Here is a 25,000-nt window from a genome sequence, read left to right as displayed (position 1 = left end):
GAAACCTGGAACTGCATAAAGGAGAAGCTGGTTACTGCCACCAACAGCTGTAGGACAGCAGAGGATGAAAGACTGAGCATGTAAAAATAATTAGACAACATACCATTTTGCATTCTTACGAAATAAGAACCACTATATATTTTTTCCAGCAATCTCCAAAAGGTGACAGCACTAAAGCAAGCCCTATTTGTACTCCTTGTACTTTGTGATGTTCTCTCTTACCATCAGTGACTAAATAAATGAAGTTTGCTGGCAGCCTTTGCTCAGTGCGAGGAAATCATCTGTGTACATTCTGCATTAAATTATACTGCACCATGGATGGCTGGGTCATGGCTCTGTACTTAAATAAAACCGAAGAGCCATAACCATGCTTTGGCAACTGTCAGAGCTGCATTTTTCACGTAGACCACAGCCCGGTCACTGGTGTTGAATTCCAAAACTACTCCAGTTTAACAAGATCACAGAAAATAAATTTTCTTATTCTTTTCCAGCTGAATTTAAAGAAAGCCAGTTTTTAAATTCCAACACAAATTTTGAGGTGATATACCCAAAATAAATTCAGATCTTTACATCCAGATTTTTAGTAGGGCCCGTAGCGACAGGATGAGGGGGAATGGCCTTAAGCTGAGAGAGGGGAGATGCAGATGAGCTGTGAGGCAGAAATTGTTCCCCGTGAGGGCGGCGAGGCGCTGGCCCAGGCTGCCCAGAGCAGCTGTGGGTGCCCCATCCCTGGCAGTGCTCAAGGCCAGGCTGGATGGGGCTGGGAGCAGCCTGGGCTGGGGGGAGGGGGCCCTGCCCGGGGCACGGGGTGGGACGGGGTGGGCTTCAAGGTCCCTTCCAACATAAAACATTCTAGTGTTGTGTGTTCACAATTTCCAACAGAAATGCCAGCAGAAGTTGGGGGAGCCGCTGTGAGATGCACCCGCTCAGCCCATCAAGAGCGGATGGAGTTGGCTTTTTTTAATTTTATTTTTGATACTGTTTTTTTAACAGACAGCCCTGAAATAAAGCAAAACCACTGCCAGAGTCACCACCAGGCACCACACTGTTTCACTGCTCTCCTCCGTACACCTCCTCCGCACACTTCCCACACCAGCAGCACACTGCCCGCTCCTGACAAAATTTTAAGTCCCATGGAAAACAAGCTGTTTACTTGGCATTCATTAAGGCAAATAAGATAAAGCAGTCAGCTAGTGAGGTGCCTTCATTTCATCATTGCTCTTGTTTGACTGTTGACAATCTCTGTGGGGTTATTCTGTATGTCTACTGCAAAATAAATCATATTTGAAGTTATCACTTCTAGTTCAGGTTTTAATTTGCTGGACTTCATTTGGGAAAAAAAAACCAACACGTGTTTTCTCCCTCAAACATTTGCAGTGCAATAATTAACAGGATGCCAATATTTCAGTCCTAATGACTATCTAATCTTAGTGGTGTGTGTATGGAGCATTTTAATATTTCATAATGTTTTATTTCAATGGCACTGGAGTGAAGCTGCATTTGAGTTTATCCACAAATTAAATTGTTTTAAATCACTGAAGTAAAAATATTACTTCATTCCTCTGTATTTTTTGACAATGCAAAATTAAGAGAGTCACTCATTTTTAAAGATCTGTGGGGAAAAACATGTTCTCTCCTATTTTGCTTTGTAACGCGGTATCTCGGCCGAGCCTCCCATGTTACCAAGAGCTCCCACCCCGCTGCTGAAGCAGAGGTGATCCCATGGTAGGTTTTTACGTCTCAAGAACCAGTTCCCTGCTTCACCCCACTCTCCCCTGAGCAGAGACAAATAAAACAGTTGCAAATACCCCAAAGGTGCTGCTTGAGGTCTGCCTCTGCAATGGCACTGTGCCCAGACCAGCGGTGCAAAGGCTCTGGTCAGGACCCCCAACCACACTCAGGGCAGGAGATGCGGCTGTGGCACAGGCAGCTGCAACAGCACGGACCTACCTGAGCACGCTTGAAAGCGTTCTGAAGGGATGTTTCTTTCACATAATATGGAAAGCCCTTTCACACACAGGGTGTTTAGGAGCCCTAAGTTCCCCTTTTTCCCAGTCTTTACCCTGCGGGACAGTAAACCTAGGTCCTTCCTGTAGGTTCCTCCAAAAAATGTAACAGCACCATACTGAAAATTTCTGAACTGCATGGCAACAAACCTTTGTAGCCATTAATTTCAAGTTCTGAGATATCTGTTCCATATGAAAAAACATGTTACTGCATAATAAAGCTTGTTACTGGAAGTATTTAATATTCATAATATTTTAGTAAGTAGCAAATTCTCATTAAAACAAGCGTGGTGCTTGCACCACTGATTTCTGTGAGTCTTTGCTTAGCAAGAACAATGCACAGCAATGCTACTGCAACGTCTTTGTTCGCAGTAAGAATACGCTCTTGCTAGGGTACTTATCGTGATAAAAGCATTGTCTGTGAGCTGGCAGCAATGCCACTCCACGTTTCTGTAGTGCACAAAACATTATAATGGAAATGCAATTTAATTATTTAAGCATGTATACACACACACACACAAACACGCACACATACACATCGCCTTGTGTCAGATGACATCAGGGTGACCTACAGCACCAGAGGTGCTGGGGCAAGACGTTAAGTTTTGCTGCACAACAGGAGAGGAAACTGTTTGTAAAGAAAAATACTGGCAACGTTTCACTAAATATTTATGAGCTTTATTTACGGTCAAGTCTAAATAATAATTGATGTGAATGGCATACAGGACAGACTACCAAATAGAAATCTTCCTCTATCCTGGCATCTTTTTTCCTTGCAGTTTCTTAAGAAAACCGGACTGCAAGAGCATGGTCTAATCGTGATAATGCATCAGATACAATAGCAGGTCTCCAACAACTACTCCCAGAAGCAAGCACCAGCAAGCTGCTCACATGAGGTGCCCAGAGGACAGCTGCTCCATGGGCAATGTCCACATCAGTAGGACCATTGCAGAACAGACTGAACAGACTCAAATCTGCTTCCAAGGGCAAGTAATAATAACAACACCACCACCACTAATAATAATAATAACAGTAACAATAATAGATAAAGTTTGCACAACACAGATACCATTTGCCTAAGAGGATCAACAGCTGCACACAGGACAGAAGGGCATGGCTGCCCGAACTTTAAAAACCATACCTCATTTTTCTCAAGCCTCAGTGGGTACTTTAGACAACCAAAACTGTCAAACTATACAGTAAACTTAGAGCACTAAAAATAATAACAATCCTACCAGCAAAACCACTGGATTCTGAGTGGCATGTTGAGTGCATAAAATCATTAAGATTAAATTTAATTTATACCAATCAGCCCGAGGTGAAGTGGGATGAAAATAACTTGATGCAGTACATTCTGTGTTTTAGTATGCAATGTACTTTAAAAGCTGTATTAATGTATCTGTGTAGTTGACAGAAGTGAGCCAACTCCCTACATTAAGATTAAAAAAAATTAATTATATAAATATACACATTTGCACGTTGAACTCCCTCAACCATTCACGTTCCATGAAATAATCCATCAGTCGGTACTGATTGTAACTGTTAAACCTTCCCAAACAGAAAACAGAATTATCATAAATGAACCTTATTGATGCCCCAGGACTTTATAATGAAAAGTCTCAAAATCCTAATTGATGGTGCAACCATTTATTGCAACAGGATAAAGTGGTGAAGAGTTAGTGACCATCTTTGACAGCTCATGGAGCACAGACAAGATCCCAAAGGATATGCAAAGACAGGGGAAAAAGCAGACAGGAAGAAATTATAGACTAGTCAAACTTTGATATTGGGAGGGATAATGGAACAAATTATTAAAATATTTATAAGCATCTCAGGTTCATAAGGTTATAAACCACCTAACAAATCTAATCTTTTTCTTTGACAAGATAATTGGCCTCATGGATAAGAGGGGCAGCAATCGGGGAAACATATACTGACTTTATCAAGATTTTTATATACCTTTGCTGATGACATTCTCATTAAAAAATGAGGGAAATACAGTGCACATTAGAAGAGTCTTAAGGTGGATGCCAGGAAAAGTTTTAAAAAATTTAAGCAGAAGGATTTACTGCATGGTTACAAGGGAAACAGAAACCTCTGCGTGAAATAGTATTTTGCAGTAATATAAGCTGAAAGTCTAAGTGTTTTAACTGCCAGTAAGATGTACCTGTATATACTGGCTACTACAAATACTCACTTGTCAAACTGTGGTGGCATTACACCTCTAGATTCTGCAATGTTTGATTAAATCTGAGTTGAACATACTTGTAAATCCAAGGCACGCCAAGTTGGGATATGGTCCAAGCAGCTCACGTGAAAGAATCAGAAATCAAAATAATTTTGACAAATTAAGAGAAATGGTCCAAACCAGCAAGACAGGAGAGTCAGGATCAAGTGCAGAACACAACCATTAGGAACAGAAAAATTAATTCTACAAACAGAAAGTAGTTCAGAGAGGCCCTTCCAACCTCGCCTGTCCTGTGACTGTTGTTGTTTTGTCAGATTTGTACTTAATGATTAGGCAGGATACAGACATGATAAAAATGGTGACATCACAGAATCATGAGATGCCATGATGATAATGAAAAGCTGTATCTGCAAGATTAAATACTGCCCTCATGGATAGGACAGCAACACACCCAGATATCACCAAACCCTATTAAAATTTTCTCACAACAGTCCCAAAATCTAGGCAACCATGATCTATATAAGCACTGTGTAAAACAGGTACCAAACAGGTTAAAGGGATAATTCAGCAGCAGCCATTGCACACATCACCTCTGACAAGACACTTCCTGAAATATCATGTGTCACTTTGCATCAAAAACCTGAAGACAAACTTCTGATGCCATAATTAAGACCATCATTTCAGACCAGTATTTCAGAAGAGTTCAGTTCTGGAGGAAGTATTAAAGTAAGTGATGTACTATGTAAAGCAACGAGATGTGGTCCAACCATGTAAAGCATGTACTTGAAGGTTGTGACCAACGCGACAAATGGAGACTAATCAACACTGTGGAAGGAATATATGCAGGTAAAATGGGTTGAAACTAAAAAAGGGAATTGAGACAAACTACTTTATAATGGAAGATAACTTTACAATGAGATCTACTCTATACCAGCGCCAGGTTTCTTTACAAACGCAAGGCTTTGGAAATTATTTGCTAAGCCTGCTGAAGTTGAAATAGGATCACAGAAATGGTGCCGTATGCTGCTTCTTGGGAAAGAAAGTGAACCGAATGAGTGTATTTGGAAGAAGTGGAACGTGACCCCACTCTTTGCTCTTACAGCAGTACTAGCCATGTTTTAAGCCAGGTTACTGTGAAGCTGATGTTAAGCTCCTTGTATGTACGAGCACCATCCAGGAGAGAGCAGTTTCTCCAGGCCCTGAAGAAACAACAGTAATTCGTGAGCAAAACGCTGCCGTTTCGGCAATGCAAATCAGGGTACTTAACTCGAATCAGAATTCAAGGGGCAGCCAGTGGCATATTGCCGTGAGCTATTTTCAGTGCCCTAAGCATGGCACAGAAAGGGCTGCCCAGTTGCCTCTGAGTTACGTCTCACCACATCGATGTCTGTAGCCCTGCAGTAATGACCTGGTATTTAAAGGTCTGCACAGCTGCCATCCAGACATCATTCCCACCCCTGCACCCATTTACTGAACCAGCGGTAAAGGGCAGAAAATGTTCTTCGAGGCTGAGACCAGACAACCAACAGAGGAAGGGCAATGGCCCGGTACCTGTCCCCCGCCAGCGAGCACAGCCTTGGAGCGAAAATGTTCCTCACCAGCTTCAGCACAAACTCCTCCTCTGAAATGCCTTGAACAGATTGAAACCCTTCCTTCTATCCCTACCTGATCACAGCAGAATTTTAGGACAAAACAGTGTTCCAATACTATTCAAATGATGAACTGAATGAGTTTTTTTCATCTTTTTAGCATCTGCACCTATTAATTATTAGTCTACCACCAATTCTGCCTATTGTTTTCGAAAACGTTTTCAACCTTTCACTAATAGCGGTCCCTAATTTTTTTTTCTCTCAGAGAAGACGAGAGCTCCTGCATAAAAACTTTACCTCTTAATGTCTTTGGTAGTCTGCAGACCTGAAAAAGTCTATGTGTCACATGCAGAAAAATCACTGAGCTCCTACAGATAGATTCTTTATAGGTCAAGCCTCTGGAGGCAGCATCCTTGGAAAGCTCAGGAAAACATTCAGGACATTAATTCTTTTCATCTTTGTAAATCCATTTTGGTCGATTATGAAATGCATCCATGAACCTGCTCGCAGTTCTGGCTTTCATGCCACAACACCTCTCATCGGTGCTGCCACCAGTTCAGTGCATCAGTTGCAGCACAACAGGTCGTTTGCAACATAGAGGGTATTTTCAAACACTCCATTTTCTAGTCCTAGCAAGAGCAGGTCACAGTGCCTGTCACCCCAACTGCTTGCTGACACGAGTAGTCCCCCTGCTAACATTGCTTATGACAATGACAGGACGTTAAACCAAGCAAATCAGCTTGACAAGACTAAAGAGGTATTAATTTCCACTTTACCTGAAAGTCTACAGTGTGTCCTCACAGAAGTCAGCCTTTTTTCCTGGTAAGACAAATTCAGTATCAGACAGCACACCTCTCGGTGTGCCTGTGGATGGTTCAGGAACTGGACAGGAGTCAGACAAGGGAGTTTTGGACTCTTTGCCAACTGTACCCATTTTGATTCATTCAAAACGGAACCTGTGCAATATATACTAAAAATACTGCCCTATAAATATAGTCTTGAAATGGCTCAGATGGAATGAAATCAATGGCATTACCCCTTGGCGACAAAGGACTTTGTTTCAAACGAATGAGCAGTAACTAAAAAAAAAAATCATATCTTAAACCCCATAATTTTTGTAATTTTCCACAGCATCATTCCAATAAGCGGTTAAAGTAAGGACAAGAAAAAAGTCCTTTTCAGTAAAAACTATATTCCCCGCCCTGTTTTTGGCCCGGGAGTTGGCAAGGTTCGGGCAGGGCCGCGTGATGGTGATGCAGAGTAGTCTGAAAGTGTGGTGAAGTGGGAGCTTTGTCCTCACCCAATACAGTAAAGCATAAGCAGGATGGGAGGGTCTTCACATAACATAAATAAACAATGTACCCCAGAGATGATAAATATTGAAGGTCTTCCCCCCCCTGAAATCCAGTGCTCTGCTTCAGACGTACAAAGCATTGCCAGCCCTGATAACGGCACGGACAAAACCCTGGGCTCCTGCTGCCTACAAAGGAGAAAGTGATAAATAGTCACATACCCACAGCGTCCCTGCCCCGAGACGCACGAGTCAACAGAAACCCCATGTCTGAATGCTCAGGAGTTCAATACTGACCACACTGACATATCCGGATGAAATAAGCCGGAGAACAGTTTCACATACACTAGGCTTGTAGGACTGATCTGAACTGAAGGCTCCCGTTAAGTCGAAGGCTGCCAGGACACAGCGAGGTCTATCTTGTGCTTTTGTGGAAGTGACCCAGCAATGTACCATGGCACTCTCACATTTCATGTTATAAAAAGATACTCTTAATGCATTGACTGTTTGTAACAAAAATCCAAAAAGCCATTTGCAATAGCATCAAAAATATAATTTACATACTTACAGAAATGCAGAGATTAATTGTTTTCTTATTTGCTGAGGTACAGTGGAGGCTTAATGGGTGTAACACCGCATTTCTAAAGCAAATCCTTTTCCTTAGGTATTAGAGGGACTTTATGACTATGCGTGTATGTATATATATATACACACACTGTGCACACAAGTGTGAAAACGTTGTTCTACTGATACCTGAATACTATGTTTTTGCTACAGCTTGTGTGGGAGCTGGTTATAGTCAACTTACCTCTGAAAACCAATGTGGAAGCATCGCTGCCAAATATCACTGTAACAAAAACACGCGCACCCCTGCAGTGCCCGTGCCAGAGGGGCACGGGAGCGGGGGATCCCCACGTGCCAGGCTGCAGTCTGAGCTCTGGATGCTCCCTCTACTCCACTGCCAGCTCTGCTCCTTAGTTAAAACACATCAATGCAAACTGCAGGGCAAAAGAGCTCCCAAAACACAGCTGCAGAAGTGGGGAGATGCTTCCCTACGCTCTCCTGGCCATAACACCTGTAACCACAGCTGACTTCTTTTTAGACAGCCAGAAACTAGAGAAAATGACAATAATAAAGGAAGTTTGTTCCTGAGACTCCAAAATACATTTTCATTTAAAATAATTTACGCTTAGAAGTGGAAATCTGAGAAAAATGAATAGCTGGCTTTAATTAAAAACTACGATGCACAAACATCCAAGAGCGGTACAAGCAGCCACATCAACACTGATCTTAGCAGGTAATGGAGTAATTCACAGGAACACATTATGCTTCATGATAGCACTTTATTTAGTAATGGAGACCTACTGGTCTCCGCGTGGATCATATTAGCTTGGCTCAGAAGCAGCTCCTCTAGTCTATCAACCATGTTTTTGCACACGCCATGAAATATTTTCACTTTACGTGGTCCATACTCGCACTTCATTTTTAATACCGAACAGCCTAGTAAATCCATACTGCAAACGTATGGGGTTTTTTACTGTGTGTTCAGAGAGGGAGAAGACAAACAAACACTAAACCGAATTAACCTTCACGGGCCCAACGGTTTGAGTTAAACCCGAGACGGGCAGCACAGCAGCGGGCTGGGGGGAAGGCGGGTGCCTGTGCCGGGACACACACCGAGGAGCCCCGTGCAGCCCTTTCACGTCGTGTTGCACAAACACAACCCTGCAGTCGCTCCTCAGAGGCGTCCCTCGGCAGCCGCTGGCCAGCTGCAGCAGATCAAAGCCCTGCACGCCCGCCCTGGCCAGGTCCTTTCATCTGGGCTGACAGCACCGGTGCCCCGGTACCTGCAGCTCCCGAGGAGGCCAGATAAAAGCGCTCTACAGCCATCCAGGCAGCCATACGGTGTGCGTATAGGATTAACGATAGGCAATTAAGGCCCGCATGGGTATGCTGTGGCAACGAGGATGCACAGAAACAGCTCATTAAACGGACAAGATGCAAACTATAGTAATGCGTAATTAATTCCTTGAATTTTTGTTGTTTGGGTTTGTTTTTTTTTTTGGTTGTTGTTGTTTTTCTTTTTTTTTTTTCATATCACATTGCATTTCTCCTTGCTAAACAGATGGAATTCTGAAGGAAACAGTGGGCTGACACCCTGCCTACTACCCTTGTCAGCTGAAGGAATTAAAAACTAGAAAAAACCCAATAAAGCATCCAGCGACTCCCAAACCTCTCCTCCCATGCTTGTGCTGGCGCGAAAAACGACGCAGTGTCTGTGCCTGATGCAATTTGCTGCTACCAAAAAACACAGCCAGGAAGAAAGTAGTTACTTTGGTCCTTGTTAATACTTTCTCATACTTTTACCAACTCATACAACTGGTAGTTGAATCTGCAATAAAAGACCTACTACACTGATTGTTAAAATACTTCTGAAACACTGAACTCCAACGTTCTGAAGGAGTTCAAGCCCCATTATTTTAACACGAAGCCTATGCTACAGCTCAGCAGGCAGGTTTTGTTCTGCTTTTCCAGAATTGCTCAAGGAAAGTGCTACTACTGCCAATAATCCTCATTTTACCCAGGTAAGGTTTTAAGACCACTGCAATTGTTTTCCAAAGACAGAAATGTTATCACGTGGATATCAATTGATATTTTGATTTTGTGGTTAAAGAAGTGCTTTCATATTTCGTCCCTTCTAGCTGGCTATTCAAGATACCTATATAGGCATCAAATGCTGAAATTGGGTTAATGATAGATTTCACCCCAGCAGGCGCATTTCTGTGATTTGGTAAAGGTGGGGGGAGGGGGGGCATTAATTTAATGGTTGAATTTATTTGAGTGTTTTGATTGTTTACAAGAGTTATCCTTTCAAAAGTAATTTATTTTTCTACAGATGTAAAGGCTTCAACATCTTCTTAAACAACAGGAAAAGCTACAAATACCCACAACCTCATCCCCTCACCCCCCCCCCCCCCCCCCGCCCCGTGTGCTGGTGACATATCTATACCTATACCTATACCTATACCTATACCTATACCTATACCTATACCTATACCTATACCTATACCTATACCTATAATTTTTTTTAAAAGCATATCTGGAGCATTTGGAAGAGGAGCTAGCCAGGCTGGTGGCAGTGGCGAGTGCTTCTGTTGTCACTGCTGGATCCAGCTGCATTTTTGGCTGCCACCGTGCAGAGGCGAAGCCCTGGCATCCCCTGGGAGATGGTAAAGGTTCTGTCACTCACCCAAACTCCCTGCCAGAAAACCCACTTAGTGGCAGCTTGAAAGGTCACCTCAGCAACACAACTTCCATCTCCACCTCGTAAGGCTTTACAAATATTTGGAGTCTGATTCTCCAAATACGATTTGTCAAAACAACACAGTATAACAGCAAAGCACCCAAAGAAAGCCCCTCTATAAATAGTCTACCAGGGAAAAAAAATGTTTACTTTATTTGCTGCATGTGAAAGGGAGGTAAAACCTAAACAAACTTTCAACACCAGCTGAGTTTACATATTTAAACTTCAACGGTGCCAAAGTTGCAGCCTAACTGGCACCAAAAAACCTAACAAAAAAAGTCATATATTGACAAAACACACAGTCATAATAAAACCACATCCAGTTAATAACTTTGAGAACTAATGTTAACTCCTAGCACAATAGAAAAGTCTCCTTAAACACAATAAAGCAGTGATATAATTTACTCTCAGCTCCTTTTCAAAACATTACTCTCTGCCCACAATCACATTCAGATTACAAAATTCCTTTTGTAGTTTTCTCCTAGCTGTGGGAATAAAATAAACCACTTAGATGACAGTAAAGTGTCTGTAAAATATATAACAGCAATAACTCCTGGTGGAAATGCGGCAGATATTTATACAAGAGCCAAAGCATGGAGCATTGTAAAAAAGGCTAACGCCGAGGACGGGCGCTTGCGCTGACAGCCCTCTTCTGGATGAGATGCTGGGGAAGGCTGGTGCTTGAGCCTCCTTCCCCAGTGTCAGGCTGGTACCCAAGATGAAGCACCAAGTTCTGGGCGAAGCCTTCACAGCCCCGTGCCACCAGCACACGAGCTGGCTTAAAAAGAGAGCAAGCATCCCTGCTCCTCGGCAGGGTGGCAGCAGGGCAGCACGCCGCTCTCCTGGAGCGAGAAAAGACTCAACAGCAGCTAGCAGTAACCTGCCTTAATTAAAGCTAATGTATTTCCACACTGTTTTTCAGTTGCGTAACCTGTATATGTATCAAGTAATAACGTAAGGAGTGCTATTTATCAAATACGACATCCATCACGCGTAAGTAACTGATGGGGTTGGACTTCTGACATGGAAGGAAGGATGCTTAGCAGTTTACCCAACGAAGTCTGATTAATTTTTCTGCTGATTTAAAAGACCTCTAAAGGATGCCATGTCAAGACAGCCATCATGACGATGACTACATGGAAAGGTAGGATGAGACCATAAAAAAAAAAAAGGCAACAACTACGCCCGTGCAAGTCCTGGTTGTCCTCAGTCCCCTCCTGTCCTTTACATAAGCAGCCAAGGAGGAACCAAGAAGGCAAAGTCTCCCAAGATTCCACTTCTAAAAGTTATTTTATGACAGCTTTAATCAGGGCAAGGAGCTGGCAAAAGCAGCTTTTGTCCAGGTTTCCCTGCCACCTAGTACCACAACTCAGCACGCTAAACCAAAGCAGGAATACTTTCCACAGAGCAAAGGGAGACCACTTACGTTATGTTCAGTGGTTACACCGGCACTGGAGGGATGGACCTGGACCAAAGCCTGAAGCAGCGTTTCCCCCAGCCAGATCCTCCCTGGCCTGCAGCTGCCAACGGGGCACACAGACCAGCCTTACTCCTACCAGCAACCCCTGGCTGCAGCTGGAGACTGCAGGCAAACCCTGCTCACAGATTTTACCGCAGCAACACAAATTAGTAGGGTCTTTCTAGGATCAGAGGACAAATGCATTCATTTTGATACATAAAAAGTTACATAAAATTTGAAGTTGGCCAATGTAAATCAAATGCCCTAATGAACGAAGCCCTGGACGGCCACATTATTATGTGCGTTATGGGGAATGTACCCTTTTAGCATCAGTCACTGGCTACATCTTTGCAATATGTTTAAATATGTTCTCATGGAATTTAACAAATTGCTTAATTCCTTGATGAAAGATACTAAGTTTCTAGATCAAAATCTACACTTTTAAAGCTGAAAAAAGAAAATGTTGTACCTGCTACTGCAAAGCACACCTCTGTGCAAAATCAACAGCCATCACTTTTTGATTGAGGCTTTTCTTGCTGGTTTGGTTTTGAGTGTTGTTTTTTGAAAGCCTTTGCAAACAACATCAATTTCAATGTGGAATCCACAGGGCCAATGAAAAACATGTTAAAATATTTTTAATACTATGAAATTTTACCACTCTGGGCAGGGGGGCATGCCGGGCTTTGGCATATGGTACAGTCCGGATCCATAGCATCAGGCCAGCACAAAATGTAACATCCCCCTGACAGCATCACTGGCCTCAAACCTACTGCTCACACCTCTCTTGTCCTTCTCAGCTCATTCACAGATGTCGGTAAAGGCATGCAGACATCCGTGCCAGCCCTAGGAGACAGGTTTGGCACAGGTAACTCTCAAGTAACTCAAAAGGTTAGTGTGAGCCATTCCGCTACACTCGATGAAATATGGTCTGCTAAACTTCTCTTGCATTTAGAAGTTCGGAAAAAAACAGCTGTTGTAAGGTTTTTCAAGAATAAAATAGTTTAAAATGTATATGAAGAAAGAGCAAGTATTACAGCATTTATTGGAGCAAACCCAACACTCATCTGCAAGAAGTGGTCACGGACACTCAGAATGCTTTTGTTATCCTTTTGATAACTAGCAACAAGTGTTTGAACACTAGAGCAAGACTTTATCCTCTTCATACCACTTTGTGCCAATGCTACCTGAAACCTTGGATGCTAGCAGACACAAAAAGCCAGAAATGTCTCTGTTGTTCTTATTTTTTAAAAAGTAAATCTCGTCTATTTCCGAGAAAAAACCAAGAATGTTTTCCATGCTCAGAATCATTTGCCAGACTTGAGAGAAGCTTATGAATGCTTCTAGTTGACTTGACATTTTTCAATGAATAAAGTATTTGAGCAAATTGTTTGTCAGAATCTAATTACTTTACTTCTTTGTGTATTTGTATACAAGTCTTTGATTTCAAATAAGAAGTGTTATTATTAGGTTTACTGTCTAGGTCCAGCTGACATCATAAAAAGCTAACCCTCCCGCCCCCACGAAAAACACTCACGAGAGTTGACAGCACGTTCAGATTTAGTTCAGCTGAGAACAAACTGCTTTAGTTTCAGAAGAAACAGAAACTGACTTCAGATGCCTCCTGGAGGGCTTTGGGTGTGCAGCTTCTTTGAGAAAGATTTACAAGAATGCATGTACATACTGCACATCAAACCATCACGCTCTGGAACCACACATAGGCCTTCTGCATAAAATATCACCTTATCTTTGTGTAAGCGCTAATGGTTTCTATTAACTGAAAAGGTTATTTTAAATGGAATATACACATATTCTATATATAACTAGACTGGTAAACACATTTTCAATAGCAGCTATTCAAGAATAGAAGACATACCATAAACGCCTTGCAATGGACATACACATCCTTGTAGCAGTGCCCCGCAGACACCGATACGTAACATTGAAAAATCATTTCTTTGGGTAAATCCTATCCACTGTCCTGCTGCAAAACCAACCAAATACACCGCAACGTGACATTTACTTTATTACACTGTGCTATTAAGAATGACAATCGGTAATAACTTTCCATGGCTAAAAAGGTTTGCGAGCCGAGACACGGGACTTACACGATTCTGTAAAAGACTGCTGTTCCTAAGCTAGTATCAAAATAGCACCCAGAACCCCTCTGCTTTTCCCCAGCCCATTGACAACCACCCCTGAAAGGTGGCGAGGGCCAGGCAGGGCTGGCCAGGCCTGTTTGCAGGAGCACCGGCAGCAATCCCAGGTGCCATTCCAGTTAACAGCAACTGGAGCTGTGGATACGATCCCAACAGCACGGGGCTCAACGGGACCCCAAGGAGCCATAAGTCTGGCAGCCAAATGTAAACACTGGGGGAGTAACTTCAGCCTCTGTAGACTTTACACCTTCAAAATGTTCTACCACGAGTTCTCCATGGCCAAGAAACACCAGCAGGCTTTTCGCGTGTAATGACACCTTACAACAAAAGCAATGTGTGGCAAAAGAAATGAAGGAAGCTGTTGGTAGGAAACAATACAGCCGCAATTCACTAATTAAAGCAAAGGATGGTGGACACTTTTAAATAGAGCAGTATTAGTCACCTCATAAGTTTCAGTGTATATGTTTTACAATCTGCAAAAATAATTTTCTTAAACTTTTTCTGCACGTTATTTTCAAAGTTGTTTTACTGCACATAAAACCATCACGCTCTGGAACCACACATAGGCTTTCTGCATAAAATATCACCTTATCTTTGTGTAAGCAAACTATTTTAACTCCCTAGAGCTATTTAGCTAACCACTTGCTGTGACCTCTGAATTCTTATCCTGAATTATATTTTTATGTGCTATATAAAGGTACTGTTATGTTACTGTTTTTATTCCAGGTGCCAAAAAGGACAAGTTTATTGCCAACTGCTTGCTCTGTGTCTTTTTTCTTTTAAAGACTTTACTGACCCAGCAGTCTAATTTGTTTTTAATTCACATGTGAATGGATTATGAAGAAAATCACATCTACCAGGAAGAAAAAAAATAAACAAATCAGTAATATTTGGAGGAAAAACCATCAGCAGCCAAAAGTGTTGCCCTGCTGGCATGACTGGAAAGCCCTCTACCAGCACTGAGAAGTGCTCTTCTTGGCGTTATATTTCGCCAACATGTTGTTTCCATTGCTTACCAAGATGGCTGTCAGAGCGCGATGCCTTGGAGATGCCCATCACGGGGGTCTGGTGGCACAGGGAGGGATGCTGGCTGACAGCCCTGCCTGTACCACGGGGAAGGGGACTCCCTGAGCCAGAATACGTCCATCTCTCCTCACCCACCTCTGGGCATGGGAGGTTTCTGCAGCAGGGCTCATAACAAAGAGTTTCCCACTGCCTGGGTCCTCCAGTGCCCCAGCCTAAAACTGGAAGCAAAAGCATAAAGCCCATCCCCGGCACGAGCGCCCTTCCAACGGCACTGCACTGCTTATTAGAAGTCTGTACCAAAAGGCTTCTTCTGAATGCTTAACATTGCAAAACGATCTGCTCGAATGCAACTGGGGCTGCACTGAAACCACAGCAAACCTGAAACCTCCGCTAAACTCACCCCAACTCCTATAGAAACTTAACCCTGACAATACTGAAACCCTCCTGAAAGAGGGGAGATGCAGATGAGCTGTGAGGCAGAAATTGTTCCCCGTGAGGGCGGCGAGGCGCTGGCCCAGGCTGCCCAGAGCAGCTGTGGGTGCCCCATCCCTGGCAGTGCTCAAGGCCAGGCTGGATGGGGCTGGGAGCAGCCTGGGCTGGGGGGAGGGGGCCCTGCCAGGGCACGGGGTGGGACTGGGTGGGCTTCAAGGTCCCTTCCAGTCCAAACCATTCTCTGAAAAAGGGGCTTTCTGTCTAAAAACCATTAGGACATTTTAAAAAAAAATCAAAAAAAAAGATGGATTACCAAGCAGTAGATCTCTGTGCTATCAATGTTATAATATTAAAATCTCATCAATGATAGCACGTATATTTGTAAGAAAACATAAATTGCAGAGGCATGTTCCTACAGCCAGTGATGGTCTTATGGAGGAAAAGCTGCCGCTGCCGGGATGCCTGTGCAGCCCAGAGGAAGCCATCTCTCTGTGTAACCACCAATGTCTTTGTGGCTCCCCTTAAGTCAACAGAAAGAAGATCATTATCCATGTCATTACTAGCATTAGGACAAAAAGGAGATATTGTTGGCTGCTGAATTAGGCATAGACCTGAATAATCTTTCAGGAGAAATTCCAGCTGCCTTTATCAGCAGGAAATATATCGCACTCCCCCAGCGAATAAAAGGAAGGAACACATCAGTCTGGTGAAAGCTCCGCCGGTACAGCCAGAAGAAGACACTGCGTGCTATGCTCGACAGCGCCGAGGGTTGTGACAAAAGGCGGTGGGGAGGCGGGGGCTGTGGTACCCTGCGTGCCGCGGGATGGAGGGTGGTGCAGCTCTCACCGGCGTGCTCTGGTCCGTGGGAGCACGGGGACGTTCCTGCAGGGCAATGTACGCTACAGCAATGAGAACAGCAGAAACTCTGCAAGTCACTGCTAGCAAGGTCCTGCTGACCCGCGCCGGCTGCATGCATGCTCCAGGTGCAAATACTGTGTTTTACACTTGAAAATTGAAAGCTGAGAGGAAGAACAGATAACCGAAAACTTAATTTGCAGCAAAAGACTGTACTTTACTCTGATTAAAAGGATGGGTAAAGTTTCAGCTCAAAGCACACAGTTACAGGGCCTCTAGTCCTAAAAAGCAATGCAGTTAAACAAACAGCACTATATTGGATAGAAGTGACCATGTTTCATTAATGGTTGGGGAAAAAACACCTTTTTTATACAGGCTAAACCAGACACTTATGATGTGACAAGACAGGACATCAAGCTCACACAGCCAGCTTCTCCCTCCATAATTTGTACTGCCCAAAGATGGACCTCCACTATTCTTCTCCCTCAACTTACAGTTCATATAAAAAAAACCCCAAAACAAAACAAAATTTCAGAACTTCTCTTTACCTCTTATGATACTGTTTCTATTGTTCTATGCTTTTGGTAGAGAGCTGGCTCCTACAGCGAGGCTGCATGCTGCACCCCAGCCTCCCCCTCCTGCACCCCCTGTGCTCTGTCCATGGAGCCCTACGGCTGCAACACAGCCCGCCCCAGAGCCCCTCCTTACAGACGCAATACATCCTTTTCCAATCTCTTCTTGATGTTTGAATCATTTTATAGATCATAGCCTGGAAGCCAGCAGAGGTGTCTTCTAGACATCCACAGTAAGTATTCCATTTTGTGAGATCCCAACCTGGATATTCAAATAATTCTACTATCGTAGCAACAGAAAAGCTCTGAATAGCCATCTGTCTCAGATATTTTTTTTTTTACAGAATAGGTTTAGTTTTCTAAACAAAAATCTCATACAGAAAGGTCGCCAAGAAACAGATCTGCTTTTCTGAGCATTTTCTTCTGTCTACCGTGACATTAAATCTTTTAAATGATTTAACTCTTTTCTACATAGAGGATCAAGAAAACCATAAACAAGCAGAATCTTACAAGGAGACAGGCCACCACAACAGACCCCTATTGCTCCTATGCTGAGTAAGGAACTCCGATTTCCCCCACAGGCAAATACTAATTATTTACACAAACAATGAAATGATCCTTCAGTTACTTAAAGGGTCTTAAAGCCCTTAAAGTGAAGTTCTTGACAAGCCAGGACCCATGAAACTTTTGAAAGACAAATCACTGAACGAGATGGGCAAAAAAACAGAAGGGAGGACTGCTCCACATCTGAAGCAATATCCGTGAAAGAATTACTTATTTATCAATAACATGCTTGTCTTTAAAAGACTTCAGATTACTTGTCTCCTAAAGGGTGCACAAGTTGAAATGGAAACCGAATGACGTATGGAGACTGTTTCCCTACGTACCTCTGGGAACATCAGGGAAGGACAGAACCACCACGGAAAGATGACTCCAACTTCCCTTGCTGTGTTGGGTAGGCTGGGGGGGAGCTTTGAAAAATGAGGGATTGTTATTTGCTCATGGCAAGAAAGAACCTTTATTCTTACGAATGACTGATTATTTAATTAATTGTGATTTAAGGGAATTAAAATGCTAGGAAGAACACTGGCAAGGACTTCATTGATTGAAGAGATGCCCCAGTCACAGCCACTCCAGACAAGGAACATCTTTGGTAAAAATTTCTACACAGCAAGAGAAACCAAACAGTTATTTCCGAATTGTGTGCTTTAACTATGGCATTCCAAAAATTCTTTCAAGACCAGAACCAGTGTGAGTCTTGAATTTTCTTCTTCCAGAAGCTTGTGGGTCAGGACCACCACAAAACCAGAAACAGAAACCAAGAGTTGCTGTCGTTCTACAAGTCATGTAAAGTTAAACAAGATTAAGCTCTTTCTCTAAATACAGTTACGGATCAATTTTCAAAACTGGCTTGAGTAGAGATGCTGGAAAAGCGCTTGGGTGCCTATACTTGCAGCTGCACTAGGAAAAAAACAAAAGAAAAAAACCAAACCAACAACAAATCCAAACATTTTCCGTGGTCGAGATGTAACACAGGTCAGAAAAAAAGGCCCAAAGACTCAGTTCCATAAGCAGTACCACTTTCAAATTCAGCCAATCCAAGTACTAATCAGTGAGCTAAAAAGGGAAGAAGATGATGAAGTGTGTGGCTTGGCAGTGAGTGGGGAACAAAATATACCATTTTATTTCCAAGAGGCAGGGTGCAGAGAGGGGCTGGGAGAAGCCAGCTGGAAACCCACAAACCAACGGCCCTGTGCCACACTGGAGAAGGGAAACAAGAATGCAACACCAAGACAGCAATGAGGGGAACAAAAACCAGGCTGGAGTGGACCGAGGCATCTGAAAGTTAATTGCCCGTAATTTACTGCTGCTGCTCGTCAGTACACCGTATTGATCTGAGCAGGGGTAAGAGGAGAATTAAGCTAGGAAAGCCGTTAGTGGGCAAGAAATCAGTACTCAGGGTGCTCACGGTAGGTAAGAGAAAGAGGAAAGTCAGAGTCAGCCCAATCACCGGCACTGACAGTTTCAATAGGCTACCAGGGAGGATCTTATCTGCTAGCTTTTCTCATCCGTAATGCGAATTAATTTAAATAAATGTGGAACTACGTATCACAACCCATTAACAACAGAATACAATAAAACAGATCTTGACTGAAGCCTATGTAACATTTCAGAAAATGTGCTTCCCACAGAAGTTCTACTATCAACATTTCTGTATAATTAATTCGGAAATAAAAGCAGTTGCAAGGTTACCTAGGTTCCTTCAACGCTCTTTGAATAATTTGTAATATTCAACAACCTCTAGCATAATGGTGCACTTGGAGTCGCCTATCACGTCACACCCAGGTGACCTATGGAAACACAGAAATACATCGAACAGCAAAACATAAGCTCCTACAAGAAAATAAAAATCAAACATGCTCATAGATGAAAACCGAATTTAATGTGTCTTCCTGAGGGATGGAAAACAAACCACGGAAGAGGCTATAGTGCACTGGATTGGTGGAATGAAACGCAAAAGACATATGAAAGGCTTCCATTTGAGCTGTTAAAACGGCACGGTTTGGAAACGTGGGGCTCCGCAACGAACAACACTGAGGTCTGGTGTCAATTTAAATGCACTGAACACCAGGAAAATGCCCCCAACTAAGGCTTCAAACTTGTACAGCACATTTCCACTCAACCCAACTAGATTGCCTGTCACATCTGACATGGCTTGTCAAAAGTTATCCTTCATTGCTCATGGGCAACATGGAAGGTCAAAAGACCAAATACAATGGTCCAACCCATCCCATTTTTTTTCCTTCAGAGCAGCAGATACTGAACTCGGAGATGACAAGACAGAGCAGGTTGAAGCGGCTGCCAGAGAAAGAGAAGCTGTCCAGAGCCGCTGATCTGAAGGAGAAAAACCAGCCGGTCTGTGCATGTCACGGCCAGGGCTCGGGCGCTGACAGTCTCACACAAAAGGGAGTGAAAAGCAGAGAAACTTGAAGTGGCCTTTGCAAACCATTTCAGCCGTTAAAAAGGAAAGATGTGGTCACCCAGTAATGTGAAACGCGCCACCGAAGTGATTGAAGGGGAAAAGGATGTCCTCCATTTTGTTAATCTGCATCTGTATGAACCAGAGGTGATTTTTCAGTCTCCGAAAACATTTGAATTCTAAAAGCAGCATTCTCACTCATAGCTTACTTTTAGAAATAAAACCCTGAAATGAACATCTGAGAAAAGCCACACCTAAAGCAGCTCAAAATCTTCATCAATATTTTCAGTTGAGAGGCTGCTGTCAGAACAAGCAAGACATTAAATGATAATTTATGGAAAAGCAGTTTATTAATAGATGCAAAAATAGAAGGTGCCACAAGCCTGTTACAGTTAGTAGCCTTATGCCTATCTGAATGGACAACTGCAGAGATTTTCCACAACATCACCAAAAAAGTTGCAGTCATGTGCTGCACTGCAGCAAATCTCAGTGCATTCATTTCCTTCAGGTGCCCAACACCCTCCTCACATCTCCACTGTCACAGCACTGTAACCCTACCTACTGCTTGTTGTCTTTGTACCACCAAGAATCCCGCCTTGTTTCTTTTATCTTTCTCCATAATATTCTGAGTTTCATGTACCTTCTTCCTCCTAAGCGAGTGAACTTACCCTTAAAAAAAACATTTGTGGAAAAATCTTTCTGTATGCCGAGAGAAATCACAGAGCAAGTGTGTTAATAACACGGTATTTCCAACCTTAATCCCTTTTTTATGTTGTCGTCTTTGTGCTTTAATTACCTCAAAAGCAACATCAACTTAAATTACTGAGGGAATCCAGAGTTACCACTACTGAGCAGATGCAGAAAGTTCACATTTATCGCTGGTGGCAGTGGTGGCACAGCTGGCTGTAGACCACAGAGTGACATTTTTAATACATGGGTGGCTAAAAAATTACTCGTTGAGTATGAAAGCTTGCATTTTACACCCTTCTGTAATTTTAATGTTTTTCATCCCTTCTGAACTGTGCTCAGTTTCATTGGATATCCTTTTCATCTAATCTGCCATGTGTCTCACTGAATTTTAGCAGCTAACATGTATTCAAATACACTCTATTTTCTTGCACAGCCTTTCTGTTTTTCTTTTTTTTTTGCAGCAGCTGCTCTCTTGTGTAAGGTCCTTCTAATCACTTAACAGCATCTATACATGGGCCTGTTGGAGCGAGCCCAGAGGAGGCCACGGAGGTGGTCAGGGGGCTGGAGCCCCTCTGCCATGGAGCCGGGCTGGGAGAGCTGGGGCTGCTCAGCCTGGGGAGGAGAAGGCTCCGGGGAGACCTTAGAGCAGCTCCCAGCACCTACAGGGGCCGGCAAGAAGCTGGAGAGGGGCTTTGTACGTGGGCACGTGGTGACAGGCCAAGGGGGAATGGCCTTAAGCTGAGAGAGGGGAGATGCAGATGAGCTGTGAGGCAGAAATTGTTCCCCGTGAGGGCGGCGAGGCGCTGGCCCAGGCTGCCCAGAGCAGCTGTGGGTGCCCCATCCCTGGCAGTGCTCAAGGCCAGGCTGGATGGGGCTGGGAGCAGCCTGGGCTGGGGGGAGGGGGCCCTGCCCGGGGCACAGGGGTGGGACTGGGTGGGCTTCAAGGTCCCTTCCAGCCCAAACCATTCCATGGTATGATAATGATTCTATGATACTACTATAGTAATCAGTGTCCTATCAACACTGCTCTCACACCAGATTCAAACCACAGCCCTGCACCAGCCAGTAAGAAGAAAATTAACTCCATCCCAGCTGAAACCAGGACAGTATCCGAACAGGGACTTGAACCCTGGACCCTCAGTATTTCACCTGGTTTGCATAAAGACGCCCCATGAACAAAACAAAGCCAGTATTTTATAAATTTTTAAAACTTTAACCTCCAGTTAAGAATAAAAAAATAATTAATTCCATCGGCTCAGTTCCCATATTTGCCTTCTCAAGCTGCTTCTGGCCCCCGTTTCCCGTACCTCTCCCTAGGTCAGGGGACGAGGACACAGAGATGCCTGGCTCCTGGCGGGTTGTGGGCACCATGTGCCATGGACCCGTCCGGCCCGCCAGCTTTGTTTCCCTTCAACATCCCAATGCTCTCATCATATTCATGAGCTGCAATTTAATTGAAGTGCACTCAAGTTCCAGCAAACACAAAGCGGCCGAGAGCACGGCGGTGCGTGCGAGGCTCCATCTGAGGAGGGGAGATGGGTAAATACCACCGCGGCAGTCGGCGTGAGAGGATAACCTGCCCACACATACACCAGCCCAATTAGCTGAGGCAAGAAGAGCTTTTATTCCTCAAAGAGTCAAAGAAAGCCTTAGCCATGCTCTCCATCACCCAGCCCGAGGTGAAGCTACTGTGCAGTCCAGCACCGTCCATGCAGTGGCATCCAGCACTACAACTAGGCCCACCACTCCCATCAAAAGGAAACTTGGAAGAGCAGATGAGACAGAAGATGAAAGCTTATTGCTGTAGATTCAAAGTGGTTCTATATAGCATGGAAAAATGTGGAAGGGAACTGTCTTACCTCTGAAGGCAGAGGAAGATGCACCTTTACCTGGCGTTACTGGGAACGACTGAAAAACCACGACCAGAGAAGTGATGCAATGGCCTTTGCCACTTCCAAACACCAGTCTTTAACACAGAAAGTCTAAAATAAACTAGTCTAAAAGAGGAAGTTCATACTCTAAAAGTTGTTACTGAAAGCGTACGAAGCTAATCTGATTAAACAGACTTTTCCCAGAACTACTTTATTATCAAATACAGCCCGACCAGTGAAAGTCAGCAAGAAACTCCAGGCATTTCAAGTTCGCAAACTTAGCCTTGCGTCTAACAACTGATTCCATCCTTAATTTACTTGGCTCACTAAATCACTCTGATAATGCTAATTTTCAGAACTTTCCGAAAATAAAGAACACAAGGAAACCCACAGAGGAGTGAGATGGATGAATGTAAAATATCAAACAAGGAAAAACACGAGTGGTCAAGAAATTAAGAGCTAACGAAAAATTAATACGAAATTGGAGAGAACAACCGTACTCAATAAAGTTACTTCTTTAAACAGAAATAAAATTATAATTGAGTGTATAGTCTGACACCATAACACTTAGGGTTTTGAAGAAAACATTGTAGTCCAAAGGTTTTCATAACCTGACTTATCTGGTTTAAGAGCAAGAAAACGTGCATTTTTATGGTATGTGCAATTAAAAAGGCTCAGCGATTTCTGAACTGAACAAAGCTTGCCTAAAATACGCAGTCCCACCGTGGCTCCGTCCCCTCCCACCCAAGCCCATGCCCAAGTCGAGCAGACCACCTCTGCGAGCGCGCCATTTCTGCACGCTGCTCCAGGCTAAACACTCGCTGTGTACATAACTAGTAAATTCAACAGCCTCTTTAACATCCCAGAACAAATTACTGACAAGTCATTTTTTGCTCCATATTGCAAGTCAATGTGGCAACCCTGTTTTTTTTCCTATTACAAACATGTACTGTACCTCGGCTCAGAGCCGTTTGGATGCTGATACAAGATTCATAATGGCTGTCAGAATCTGCAATTTTTCCTTTTGTTTTATGAGGTCAGGCAATATTACCTGCACTGATGTATTCCATTTCCCCAGCTGAAAACCTTCTCATTTGAGCACGACAGGTTGAGGGAGTCATGATTTTGCAACCTAGCATGTGAAACACACTGTGAGGGGGCAGGTGGCTAACCCCACGTTCTCCTTTTGCTCTTGTCCACTGGCAACAGTAAATTAAACTGTCAAAAACGGAATTGTCCTGTCATCAACAAAGCTATAGCTTCACAAGTATTGCAACATCAGATATATTTCTAATTCTGCATTTCCCTGCACCTGTAATTTCATCAGGAACTCATGCTGGATCATGGTGAGAAGCTGTCCAGGGGACATGGGCACCAGGAGCTCCTTGGGAGGCTTGACGTGGCATTTCAAAGACATAAATTAATGAACAATACCAGCAATTTGTTATATATATATATATTTATTTATATATAATGCATTTGGCATGAGGTCCTGACCTTGTGCATTGCTCTGCAGCCCCGAGGAGGGCTGGGATGCTAACGGGCTAGGACGCGGCACCACCGCAGTGTGCAAGGAGCTGCAACAAAGGACCAACATGTAAACATATTTAAATGCATCAATGGCACAGATCTGCGGACTTGCACTTCAAAACCTTGTGTCTTTTCCTTTTGGCCACTTCAGAGACTAAAAGTGCCTCCAATAAATTTTTTTCTTCCATCGAATGGGTTTTGCTCCCGCCCACGGTGCTTCATGAGTTTGTGGCAGAAACAATAGTATTTTGGACAGTAAATCCAGGTCACTTCATTTCACATCTGGAACAGTCAAACCAACATTTCCATTTGTCATACAATTCTCCAGGGGCTGTTTTAAAGGAACACGATTAACTACAATCTTCATTTCAGGCTTTAAATGTGGTTTCAATTTTCACTTGAAGCTGAATTCTACCTTTTTTTAACCTGCTTTAGATCTGTTCGAACAAGTTACTAACCTCATGTGTTACACACAAGTACAAACTGCCTGGAGAACATGTATGCTTCACAAAGCAATAAAACGTTGTCAAAATAGTGTTTACATGCGTATGTAACTAAGCAGAATATCCAGCGGAAGTATTACACAAATTGAGATCGTTAAAGCAAAAGGGAGCATCTCTTTCGATATGCTGATAAACAAGAAAAAAGGCCCTGTAGTTATTAATTTAACATAGCTATCAAATATTGTTTTAGATTACCTCTATAAAAATTCCAAGTTTATCAATCATTAAACTGTGGACAGAAAGTTAAATTGAGATAAGAAATCATTTCATGCAGCTTAATGCAGTCAAAGTGACTCAATATTCCTTTATTAATTCTCATTTAATATCACTTTAAATTGCCGCCATTATTATCCTACAGTATACGAAAGGCTCTGTGTAATTAGTCTGTATTAAGCCCTTTCTATTTATAAGGAGCCAAATAAACAAACCCACTTTAATTACCTGGGTGCCACAATATTGATCTGAGCACCACATTGTAATACGACTTTATTTCACATTTCCATCGGCTGGGCACTTTACTGCGCTCCGGCGATAACGCCTGTGCAGGC

At 43.2% G+C, this 25,000-nt stretch overlaps 1 protein-coding gene across 1 annotated transcript in view; it reads right to left on the bottom strand.

Moving 5' to 3' along the window:
- Positions 1-25,000, bottom strand: part of MGMT (O-6-methylguanine-DNA methyltransferase) — a 168,592-nt gene that overhangs the window by 67,045 nt on the left and 76,547 nt on the right. The gene's annotated exons all lie outside the window — the stretch shown is intronic.

The sequence above is a fragment of the Falco biarmicus genome, chromosome 9 (assembly GCF_023638135.1).
Source record: "Falco biarmicus isolate bFalBia1 chromosome 9, bFalBia1.pri, whole genome shotgun sequence".
Lineage (NCBI taxonomy): Eukaryota > Metazoa > Chordata > Aves > Falconiformes > Falconidae > Falco > Falco biarmicus.
This window is presented reverse-complemented; position numbering and strand designations above follow the sequence as displayed.